Raw genomic sequence first — 12208 nt, 5'->3', positions numbered from 1 at the left:
TGAGATGTTACATGACTGGAAATAAATATGGATGGTTTAAAAAAGAATCAGTTGTGAGTTGTACAACTGCAGTACAAAAATCTTATTATTTTTTTTTTCCACCCCCGCTGAAATGTGACTATCATTCAATCCTTACACTTCCTACAACACATACAGTTCAAATGTGAATCATATATGATCATAGTAAAAAGAATTGTAAAATAAATTAATTAAAAATTAAACCTACATACACTACATGATAAATTTAAAAAAAAGTCTAAAAATCACAAATTCCAAACGTGATGTTTATGCAAGTTTTGTGTAACAGCACGCACTGAATAGATGAGCTAGCATCAAGGCGGGCGCCAATATTTATTTTTGATACGATAATATTTTCATCACCACTTTTACTGCACTTTACAAGTTCTCAATTTTGTATTAAAAATGCAAAGTTCATAGGTTTAACTTTAACGTTTTAAATATGATATTACAAACTTAAATAAATCTTACAAAATGCTATAAATCAGAAGGCAGACTTGAACTATGAATGTTAAAAAATAATAATAAAAATGAAAAAATAAATTTATTAAATTCTTTTTTTTTAATTAAGCAAAAAAAATTTATAAAAAATATATATCATAACACCCACTTTGGTAGCTGCAACCAAACAAGGAAATATGTAATTTTTAGTTAAAAATGAAAAAAAAAAAATCTTGCTATTTAAAGCTTGCTTCTTCTAATGTGATTTAAATTCATGCCATCAAAAAAAAAAAAAAAAAAAAAACTTTCAAAAAAGTATATTTTTTAAATGCTTTTTTATGTTTATGCTTAAGCTATAAAAGTGCCTTGGAACAACCTCTTAATCAGTTAAAATTTAGACTGATGCATAGCATTGCACGCTAACTAACACAAGCTAGCAAGTTATAAGAGATTAAACGCTACGTGTGAAAACATCTGAAAATCTAGAAATAAATTTAAGATTGAAACACACAGTTTGAATCGTATAAAATATCCAAAGGTCAGGGTTAGAATAAGGGGTGGGGTTAGGGTACTTTTTTTTTGTTGTTTTTTTGGTTAGGATTTTATTTGTATGAAACTTCATATCCAAATGTGTTGAGTTCTCTGACGACATCAGGTCGTGAAACAAGCCGGATTGTTAGTGAAAGTATTCGTGAGTCGGAGCAGCAGTGCCAGCCTCATTTTTCAAACTTTGTTCAGACTCTCATCCCTGGTGAACAGAAGTGGAATAAAAATATTCCTCGCTTGAAAAGGACACGTCACATAGCCATCACGTTTGAGCAGAAACAGAAGCTTTGTGAGGAGCAGACTCTGTGGTGCCTTTAAAATTGAGTAGCTTTTTATTCCCCCCACCCCCAAAAAAAAAAAATCCCTGCTGCTGCTCCCTGAGAAGCGGCTGTCTCTGAAATCTGATTATTCCGACTTCTCTGTATTACAATGTCCATCTCACGTCTCGGTGTCCTGAGTTCTAGCAGTTGCCATGGTAACTAATGACTTCTACATGCACCACGTTTAGTACAGTCTACTTAAACACCACTCACACGCTGGATCCTTCAGTCAGTTCTGAGGCTGGCTTTTATTTTATTTTATTTATTTATTTATTTTATTTTTTAGCACACTCATGTCACACTCAGTGGTAATTTTATGCTGGAATGACTCCTGAAGCATGTTTATCCTCCCAATAATAGCAAGTCAATATTTATAGTTAAATAAATACCCAGAAGCACATGTATTAGAGAATAAATTCCACAAATTTTCACCAAGTACAGCTCGATAAAGACTCATGCATGTCTAAAGTACTTCCAGAGAAGTCGCTTCCACAAAACTTTTATTTTATTGTATTGTATCGTATCGATCATATCATATTGTTTCAGACATATGTAATCATATAGTATTTTATCGAATACATCATATTGTATTGTATTGTATGATATTTACAGATACAGGCCAGAGAGATTTTTGCACTGATATAAAAATTAATTACCAAAAAAAATAAATAAATAAAATAAAAATGCACAGATGGAATCTGTTTTTAAAAGCTTTAATTAGGATTATGTGTAAAACTTGTGCTGGTGCCTGGATTTGTGCTGTTAATGAGCAAAAATGGATGAGGGTAATGCAGTAATACAACATTAAACACATAAAACACATCACATCAGGAAACATAACCAAAAACGAGCTCTAACATTAGCTGAAATTAGTGCTGCAGAGCAACAGAGTGGTTGGTTTTAGTATCATATTGTATAGTGCAAACTGGGTGGAGCAAATACACGTGCAAATACGCCTCTCTTTGTGACCACACAGTGGAATTTGAAACACGAAGATTGTATTAATGTTGATGGCGATTTTTTAAACACTGCAACAATCAAGACATCAAAAACATCAATTCATATTTTTCTCAGTGAGTTACTTTTTTACAGTGAGATATTAAAATTTCCTTCCTTTCACAATTAGTGGAATTATTAAGCAACACTTATTAACACCTCAGGCTGAAGCGTAGAAGCAGCAGAGATCCTGATCATCTCCAGAAATGAAATTGGAGCTCTGAGAGGGGGAAGTTTCATGTTCTGCTGGATGAAGAAACAGGATGTTCTGATTAAAAGCCTGACCTCAGAAAAATCAGCTAAGAGCGTATCCTCTGCCGCACATGCGTTTCCCACGTCTTAGACACACACTCGAGCCGAATCTCAGATTTCTGTCGGTGCTAATCAACACCTAATCAATGAAGCAGCTCGAGCGCGTATATCACCTCAAAGCAGGAATGAAAAGCATGACTGAAATTAAACTACATCCAGATTCAGTGTTTCTGCATATCAATATGTTTGCAAGATACGTTTCTATACTACATTTCCAAAACACTACTGTACATCGTGTAACTGATATTAAACCACATCTCTGCTGAATTCTTGATTCTGATGCTCAGAAGGTGTTGATTAATTTTGTAGAACAGCAGCTCTGACAGCAGTGCAGCTGTAAATCACAGGTTTATATTAACGCGCTCGTTCTAATACGTTATTGTTTCTATAGTAACACCTCATTCACAGGGACTTGTAAAAATTGTGCATAATCATTGACACGGTGAAGTTTCTTTAATATTTATGGAAGGAGCCTCCAGCGTCAGCACATTGTAACATTCAGACGTAAAGCTGTAACTTTACGTTTTCCGACATCTTCAGGACAGAGGAGTTTATTCTCTGCTGTTTCTCAGGAACACGACAAGCTGCTTTTTTTTCTCTTTTTAACTTCAAAAAAGAAAGAGAGATTGGTGAGGGAAGTGAAGTGAAGTGACTTGTGGCCAAGTATGGTGACCCATACTCGGAATTTGTGCTCTGCATTTAACCCATCCAAGTGCACACACACACAGTAGTGAACACACACACCGTGAACACACACCCGGAGCAGTGGGCAGCCTTTTTTTTTTTTTTTGAACGGCTGTTTATAGCTGCTATAACGTAAGTGAGAACAGGAACTAATTTGTTTCATGGACGTTCCACAATATTAAACAGATTAAAAGTACAGCATGTTGTTGTTCTTTAATAAATAAAACATTTGTCATCGCTACTAATTTTCTGCTGTGTAAGAGAAATAAAATACTTCAGGACATGCCCTTATAGGAAAATAATCAACTGTGGTGAGGTAACAGTAACTCTCCTTCATCACACCACCACACTGTTGATTAACTTCCTATGCAGCATGAACAGCATGAAATGGAGTCATACATAACTGATATGAGTACATACTGTATCACTAATCACTTCACCTAAAACCCACCAAAGACCCCACTTTACCCTGAAGTTACCGGCCTTTATCACAGTTATCCCTTCAATAATCAACCCAGATCAAACTGGATTCATTAAAAAACAGTCAGTCAGCCACCAACTAGTGTAGACTCCTTAACCTAATACATTACACATCACATAAAAACCTAGAAACAGTAGGTTTAGTAACACTAGCAATAGTAACACTTGATGCAGAGAAAAGCTTTGACAAAGTTAACTGGAAATTTCTACTCACAGTACTTCATAAATTAGGTTTCAGGGAATCATTTATTCAGTGGCTAAAAATTCTCTACACCACCAAAGGCCACAGTTATCACTAACAGACTAATATCACAAAGTTTCACACTGCACAGAGGCACTAGACAAGGATGCCCACTCTCTCCATCCTTATTAGTATTTTTAAAGAACCATTAGCTGCAGCAATAAGACAAAATGTAAATATTACTCAATATTATTCAATATCCAGACAGCAAACATGGAACACATCAGTTTATATGCTGATGATATTGTACTCTTCTTGCAAAAACCTATGGAATCAATACAAGAAACTATCCACACAATCGAAAAATATTCCAACATTTCCAATTACCTGGACCAAATCCATTATGCTTCCTCTCAACATGAAACTACCCGAAACTACAGTCTCTACTTATCCCCATAAGCACTGACTACATCACTTATCTTGGTGTCAAAATCTCCGCCAAGCTGTCAGACCTGCATAAACTCAATTTTAGCCCATTATTGAACACCATAAATAATGATCTCCGACGCTGGACAAACCTTCCCCTCTCTCTCATTGGCAGAATAGCATCCATAAAAACTACCCAAAATAAATTACTTATTTTCAATGATCTCTGCTCAACCTCCCCCTTCCTGGTTCAAATCACTCAATTCCAGTATCACTAAATTTTATTGGACCTCCAAGAATCAAACTAGCCACCTTACAGAGACCCAAATATCATGGAGGACTTGCACACTCTTCCATAAGACACAACCCCGAATTGAAGATAACAAACATCTCCTCATGGGTAGAAAAAGGCATTACGCACCTTAAACATATGTAAAAACAACACATTTACATCATTTCCATATCTAGCCAAGAAGCATGGACTAGAAGATCCATTATATGCTCTAAAATCAACCTAAAAGACACATTAGACCTCCTGCCATTAGTATCAGAACTACTGAATATCTCACCACCAACTAAAGTCTTATCCAAAATATATAAAATAATATCCAAAGCCAACTCCTCAATTACCATACCATGTAAACAAAGTGGGAAGATGACTTAGCAATCACACCCAGAGAAGAGTTTTGGCAACAAATATTACAGAACATGTCCCTCTTGCCAATACCACGAGTCTGCACCTGATACAATACAAAATAATCCACAGAACTCCCTACACAGGTTGTAGGATGTATAGAATAGGCTTTGGGGAATCTGATATCTGCACACAGTGCACACAAAATACACCAGACAATTACATTACATGCCATATGGGACTGCACACCAGTTAAGCACTTCTGGAAACAAATCACTGAAGAAATATCTCGCTTTCTAAATAGCGCCATCCCACTTTCCCCTTCACTATGCTTTCTTACATCTGGGATCAACATCACAAAGGAAAACACAATAGTCCTTCTTACAACGCTAACCATCGCCAAGGAAGCCATTCTAACACACTGGAAATTCGAAGAATAACCTTAATATCACATGTTGAAGAAACCTAATAATCCACTACACAACAATAGAAAAACTCCTACCTACACCAGGGAATCACCTTACAACAGCTAACAGTACAGTTCCTACAGACAAATCACATAATCAAAGACATATCACACAACTTAATATACAAAATAATGCTCACAAACACACGCAATTAAATTACACACATACACGCAACATTCACAGAAACTAAACTTGGTGTTATACATATTAATCAACTCAAACAACATTCCAACTACTACTGTTTGCACACCCTTCCCATACCCTCTCTCTACCACCAACCCACCATCCTGATAAGTACCATGTCATGTCTACTGTCTTGTCTTGTCTGTTGTTCTGTCCCATTGACTATTCTCTGTTACGTCCTACACCCACCTCTCACCCATACTAACCATTAAATATGAAGTACAACATGTGTAAATATGAATGAAGTAAAATAAAAGTATTAATGGTTCCCCAAAGAGGGGTGTGGTGGTGTGCAAAAAAACAAGAAAAAAAAACCTCTAGCTTAATATCTGCTTTGTTGACTTACATTGTGAGATTGTTTGAGACAAAACTGTTAATCCTACAGATGCTCGATCGGATTGAGATCTGGGGAATTTGGAGGCCAAGTCAACACCTTGAGCTCTTTGTCATGTTCCTCAACCCATTCCTGCTGAAAGAGACCACTGCCATTAGGGAATACCGTTGCCATGAAGGGGTGTACCTGGTCTGTAACAATGTTTAGGTAGGTGGTACGTGTCAAAGTAACATCCACATGAATTCCAGGACCCGAGGTTTCCCAGCAGAACATTGCCCAGAGCATCACACTGCCTCCGCCAGCTTGCCTTCTTCCCATAGTGCATCCTGGTGCCATCTCTTCCCCAGGTAAACGATGCACATGCACCAGGCCTTCCACATAATGTAAAAGAAAATGTGATTCATCAGATCAGGCCACCATTTTCCATTACTCCATGGTCCAGTTCTGATGCTCCCCATATAAGACAAGCTGTGATGCGCTGTGTTAACTTTCAGCATTAACTTTCAGCAATTTGTGCTACAATAACTCTTCTGTGGGATCAGACCAGACGGGCTAACCTTTGCTTCCCATGCTCATCAGTGAGCCTTGGGCACCTATGACCCTTTCACTGGTCCACCGGTTGTCCTTCCTTGGACCACTTTTGGTAGGTACTAATCACTGCATATGGGGAACACCCCCACAAGGCCTGCCATTTTAGACATGCTCTGACCCAGTCATCTAGCCATCACAATTTGGACCTTGTCAAAGTTGCTCAGATCCTTACGTTTGCCCATTTTTCCTGCTTCCCACCCATCGACTTCAAGAACTGAATGTTCACTTGTTGCCTAATGTATCCCATCCCTTAACAGGTGCCATTGTAACAAGATAATCAATGTTATTCACTTCACCTGTCAGTGAATTTAATGTTGTGGCTGATACATGAGCTCAGACTGTGCCTGAAGCACTTTTGTGTCAAGTTCGATCTACAGTGCTACAGCAAGAGATTTGATTTTGTGAATGTTCATTTAAAAGCTAATTTTGCCTGCTGTTGATGTCAGATAAATGCACATGGGAAGCGAGTTGCTTTAAGTTGATTTTGTACACATCAGCATGACAGAGTGCTTTATTCATTACTTCATGTATAAACCTGTCATTTGCAGCTGCACTATTGTCAGAGCTGCTGTTATAGAAAATTAATCAACACCTTTGGACCAATCACAATCCAGAATTTAGTCTAACTGTATGTTATATGGAACTGTCAGATAAAGAATGCAGAATGCAAATAAGTAGCTAGAGATCATTCTGTCTCAACATTTTTGTGTGTTTTCTGGGCTGATTAATTCGTGTGAAGTGTTAGTGGCAGTGCTGTGCTGATTACAGGAAGGATTCAGAGCAGAAATCAAGGTGCCGAAGACTTCAGCAGCTTCAGCACCACTTCATTTATTTTCCTAGGAGCAGCCGATTCAGTCCAGTTTGCAGACACGGCCATTAGAGAGTCACTGAGGCAGTCACTCACACACACACACACACACACACACACACACACACACACACTAGATTCCTTTACCTACTGCCTGACCTTTTCCATTACTTTTCTCTTTCTATCAAACTCACACGTTCACCTTTTATATAGCATACACATTTAATCCACTACCTGCAGGGCACTGTGATTTTTTTCCACCATTTTCCTTTTACACATTTTTCACCAAAAACTGAAAGAGTGACGATGGTAAAAGCGACTGTATCATCATTACAGTGCATAAGTTTTCCTCAATTTGTAATGTTACAATCTGGAACTGAAATGGAATTAATTGGGATTTTATGTTTTTATGAAACTCTGTAAAAGGTCTGATGAGATCAAAATTTTTGGCTTTGGCACAAAGTGCTACAGAAGCCGAACACCCTGGAAACACCATTCCCACTGTAAAGCATGGTGGTGGTAGCATTAGCATCACATTTAGCCTTACCCTTCTCTGACTTCTCTCCTTTTTACCTGGCCAGTGACTTTTGGTGTTTTGGTCACATCTGTGCCATATTATTTCCATTAAAAAAAAAAAAATGATTTTAATGGCACTCCAGAGGATTTTCGAAGTTTTGGGATATTTTTGTAACCAAACCCTGATTGACACTTTTCTAGACCTTTGTACTTAGGTCCACTAACTAGTGTAGCACCTCCAGATCAGATACTTTTACATACTTTATTTTTTTAATTTAACAATTTAACAAAAATTTACTTTTTGAAATAACTGTTAGTGGATATTCACTAATATCCTGTAAAATAAAAACTCTAACCACAATTCATAGCCAAAAAGTTCACCACCACTTCAAACAAATGACTTCATAGCAAGAATAAAACAAAAAATTAGATTATTAAACCTATTTCCAGGCATTTTTTACAAATTTCAAGCTTGAAATAGTCTTGTTATATTGGCAGATAATTTTTCTAATTTTAAGTATTTACTTCTAGAAAATTCTGTCACTAGAATAAGAAAAAACATCTAAAAACAGTCTGATTAATATATTTGATTTATAATAATGTCATAATAAGAAATCTCGCGTTGGAATTCATTATGATATTGCATTAGCTAACAACTTATCAGTTTCTGGACAGCTAAAACATAGGACTGGGCAAGATACTGATGCTTTTACTTGTGAATAGCTAATAAATTTAGAATTTGTCTACCTGTGTAGTAACATTTTCCCAGATTTATGCATCAAACCATAAAGTAACAAATCACAAAGCCTTCTTTATTCTCTGGAAATGAATCCCAAACCCCAGGTGCTGGGTAAACTGAAAAGTAGGACATGATTGGCGAGTGACTATTTGCAGTTAGTCATTTGGCTGACGTGAAAATCCATCGGGAGTAAGAGTTGCCTCTCCCAAGCGCCCGGAATTGACCAGCGATCGATGCCGAGGGAAATTGGCCATCTGAGTTAGGGAAGCTGGAGAGAGACAGAGAGGGACAGTGTGTTTGGTGAGGCATTAGCCATGGATTATTTATGGGCAGATATATATCCTGCCACAAGCTTCCTCAGCTAACACTTGGGCACTTTTAGAAAATTAATCTAATTCTAGCTCTTTAATTGGTCTGAAAAGTGTGACGATTTGAGCGCAAATTTTGCGACAGTTGTTATAAATTATTGTGATGTTGCTCAAGAGGATGTGTGTTTGTGTTTTCTTGCGTCATTTTATGTCAGATAGCGAGACAGAAGAGAGAGATATGGCACATATTCATCTATAAATCTCACGAAAGGAGCAAGATGGAGGAAATGGGCGTGACTGCAGAAGGGGGAATGATGCGAAGCTACAGCAAAGACTAAAATGCAAAAATAATTAAACCAAATTTTTTGTTCTTAACTTCTGGTTGATTTTTTTATTTTTTTTTGCAAATGTATTGTATTTCAAGCTTTCTCTGCTTGTTAAAGCAGATTGTTGTGTCAGTTTTGTTTTACTGTATCTTTGCTATAAATATATTACTTTGCAATATTTAAAAAAATACTTTTTATTGAAAAGACAGTAAAGTATGTTTGTTACAACATTTTTTATATCTAAATATAATCCTCAAGGTCTTTGGCATATCTAGACCCAAAATAAAGCTTACCACTAAATGCATTAAAGAATTATTTACACATTATTTGCACTTTTTCCCTTTTATTTTAAACAGATGTCGCTGATCTGTAAATAATTTAGTAAATAGTAAATAAATAAGTAATCAGTCATTTTTCCAGTGCAGCAGTGATAGAATTTACTTTGAAAGTAAATGCAGGTACATGTCTGCACTGTATGGGGGAAAAAATTCTGGTTGTTTTTTAATTGAATTTCGAATAAATTACAGTATAAAATTACAAAAATAAAAACAAAAATCAATAAAATTAATAAATTTGATGTCAGTGTTCACTTCTGTAGCGTATGAGTAGAACTGGATGTTTTTTTTATTTGTTTAATAGCATTTTGTCATTGTTATGTTTCTCTTTTTACTCTACACCCTTAAATATAGTAAATAAACAATATTTGATTGTTTTAGTTAATATTTTAATTAACGGCATCAGCATGAGTATAATTTCACTGAGAAAACCCATTTGGAAAACTGCTCCTCTGTGTGTTTACAAGACCCTCCTGTCAATCTTTTTATAGACACGCCCACAATGCCCCTTTCACTCCACCCACATCTCAGCTGTGAAAGAGGATCGAGTACTTGCCTCTCCTATTGAGCAACATTAGCATAATGACGGCTAGATATATATCTACTTGTGAGGTAAAAAATATCTTTCATTATATCTTACTTTTGCTAGTGATGTCATGACAATCCTTGGTAACGCTAACTCCACCTGGACTCAATGGCCACTGTAGATTCCAGGGGTGTGGCTTTACATGGGCAGGATGTTACATTTTAACTCAATGATATGGGTTTGTTTGAAGAGTTAAAAAAAAAACAGATCAAAAAACGAAAACATGAATCAGAGATCATGATTAAACATGACACTCTGGGACTTTGATGCAACTGGATGTGTGTGTGCGTGTGTGAGTGAGATGTGTTATAATTTAATTTTCCAGGTGAATGCTGTACGCACTTTATTCCGCAGCATGTTGACAGCAGGGAGGCGTGAACCTCCAGTGAGTTAAAGACACGGGCTGAGCAGCGGGTGTTAAATCACACTTTAACACGTGATTTGTTACATTTTAATCACACTTTTACAAAAAGCAAATTTATTTACACTTGTGACACCTGCAGGAGGAGTAGTAAAGGTCTGGTGCGTTAGAGATTCGCCGGCAGTCAAGGGCAGAGTCATTGGCGAACCGATCCCTGGTTACTGAAACTGGCTTTAGGAACATAGAACGTGACCTTTCTGGTGGGAAAGGAGTTGGAGTTAGTGCAAGAGGTGGAGAGATGACATCTAGATATAGTCAGGCTCACCTAAATGCACAGAAAGGGCCCTGGAACTCTGGAGTTGCCCTGGGTGAGAGACACAGAGCAGGAGTGGGTCTACTCATAGCCCCCCAGTTCAGTGCTGGTATGTTGACGTTTACCCCAGTGGATGAGAGGGTCTCCTTCCTTCGGCTTTGTGTTGGGGATGGTCCCTAACTGTTGTTTGTGCTTATGCACCGAACATCAGTGCAGAGTATTCAGCCTTCTTGGAGTTCTTGGGTGGGGTGCTTGAAGGTACGCCTTCACAGGAGACTCCATAGTTTTACTGGGGGACTTTAACGCTCACATGGGTAACAACAGGACTTGGAGCAGGACTTGTCCATCACTAGAGCTGAGATCACTGAGGTAGTTAAACAACTCCTTAGTGGTAGATGATGTGGTCCTGTTGGCTTCACCAAGCAGTAACCTCCAGTGTGCTCTGGGGCAGTTTGTAGCTGAGTGTGAAGCGGCCGGGATGAGGGTCTGCACCTCCAAATCTGAGGCCATGGTTCTCAGCCGTAAAAGGGTGGGTTGTTCCCTTCAGGTTGGGAATGAGCTACTGCTTCAAGCAGAGGAGTTTGAGTACCTTGGGGTTTTGTTCATGATTAAGGATAGAGTGGAGTATGAGATTGACAGGTGGATCAGTGCAGCATCAGCAGTTATGCAGACATTGTACCATCCTATCGTGGTGAAGAGACAGTTGAGCCAAAAGGCCAAGCTATCAATTTACCAGTCGATCCCCATGCTTTTCCTCACCTATGGTTACAAGCTTTGGGTAGTGACTGAAAGAATGAGGTAATGGATACAAGCGGTGGAAATGAGCTTCCTTCCCAGGCTGGCTTGGCTCAACCTTAGAGATAGGGTGAGGAGCTTGGACATTCTGTGGGATCTCAATTCTGTGGGATAGAATCACTGCTCCTCTGCATCAAAAGGAGCCAGTTAAGGTGGTTTGGGCATCTGGCTAGCATGCCTCCAGGATGCCTCCCTGGGGATGTGTTTCAGGCATGTCCAATGAGGAGAAGACCCTGGGGCAGACCAAGGACTAGATGGAGAGATTATATCTTTCGTCCTGGCTGAGCACATCTGTGTATCCTGATGGAGGAGCTCTAGGAGGTGCTAGGGAGAGGGAGATCTGGCATCTCTGTTTAGACGGCTGCCCCCATGACCCAGATCCAGATAATCAGAAGAAAATGGATGAATGGATGGACAACATCTTCTATGCACTTCTAGAGGAAACACATTATGATATCTGAGTAAACCTCAATCTCACCATCGGAGGCAGACAGAAACATCTCCCAGT

This window comes from Pangasianodon hypophthalmus, chromosome 28 (genome assembly GCF_027358585.1).
Source record: "Pangasianodon hypophthalmus isolate fPanHyp1 chromosome 28, fPanHyp1.pri, whole genome shotgun sequence".
Taxonomy (NCBI): domain Eukaryota; kingdom Metazoa; phylum Chordata; class Actinopteri; order Siluriformes; family Pangasiidae; genus Pangasianodon; species Pangasianodon hypophthalmus.
Note: the sequence above shows the minus strand (reverse complement) of the source record.